The sequence below is a fragment of the Humulus lupulus genome, chromosome X, assembly GCF_963169125.1.
Source record: "Humulus lupulus chromosome X, drHumLupu1.1, whole genome shotgun sequence".
Taxonomy (NCBI): domain Eukaryota; kingdom Viridiplantae; phylum Streptophyta; class Magnoliopsida; order Rosales; family Cannabaceae; genus Humulus; species Humulus lupulus.
In genome coordinates, this window is record NC_084802.1 from 97,671,005 (window position 1) to 97,672,045 (window position 1,041).

Genomic DNA, 1,041 nt, shown 5'->3' on the forward strand with positions numbered 1-1,041 from the left:
CAATCCCATCCCGAGCTCTAGTGGTACCCTAGTCACAACCATAATAAGCCATATCCTTCAATATCGAGTAAATAAAGATTTTTGGACTGAGTCCTAGTCTCTGGGACCTAAAATTCTACTAAATCGGGTAGTAGAATCCTTCCCGAGCCCTTAGGTTCGATTTCTTGCCACCTGAAACCAAATATCCTAATTTGAGTCGGGATGCCCCACCCAAGAGTAGCGTCTCTCCTCAGGTTAGAGATCACATCCCTCAAATTTTCTTGACATGGGCCGCAACGTAGCATTGCAAGAGTTGCGGCACGATGCCAGTTTAGGGAACCGCCCTGGCCTCTAGGTTCTGATGGTCGCGGCGCCCAAGAACAAGGTCGCAACGCGTCCCTGTGAACCTAATTTTTCAGACATTTTCTCCGAGCCAAAACCCTACAAAACCACCACAGCTTCAAACCAAAGCTAGAACTATACCCCACAAACATTTCTAGACATCATATACAACTTATAAACCCAAAAAACCCAGCCAAAACACCACTGAAACTCATAATTCTAAAAAATCTCTAAAACTCAAAATCCACAAAAAATAACTCAAGACTTAGGTTTGAATTTACCTCTGTTAGATCGCTTCCTAGTTGTACTTCCTTAATTCCCAGCTCTAGGATCACCCCAAGCCTTTAAACTCAAGAATCTATTCCAAAATCAAGCTTCACCAATGGGAGAAGGGAGAGAGAGAGAAAGTAACGAGAGAGAGAGAGAGATAATGATGATTGCTGAGTGTTTTGGTTCTACTGTGTTATGAGGATTTTGAGTGTATCATTCCTTTAGGCAGTAAATGACTAAAATGCTCCTTGCCCTTTAGCTTACCCTCTAATGCCCTCAAGGGCAGTAACGTCATTTGCCACATTTTTGGCTAACTCAATTAATGCCTCATAATTCCTGTAACTTCCAATATCCTCAAATAATCACTAAACAATTTCTTATTACCCGATAAATCCCGGTAATGTACTAAATTACTAAAATACCCATAGGCTCACCCGGAGCTGGGTATTT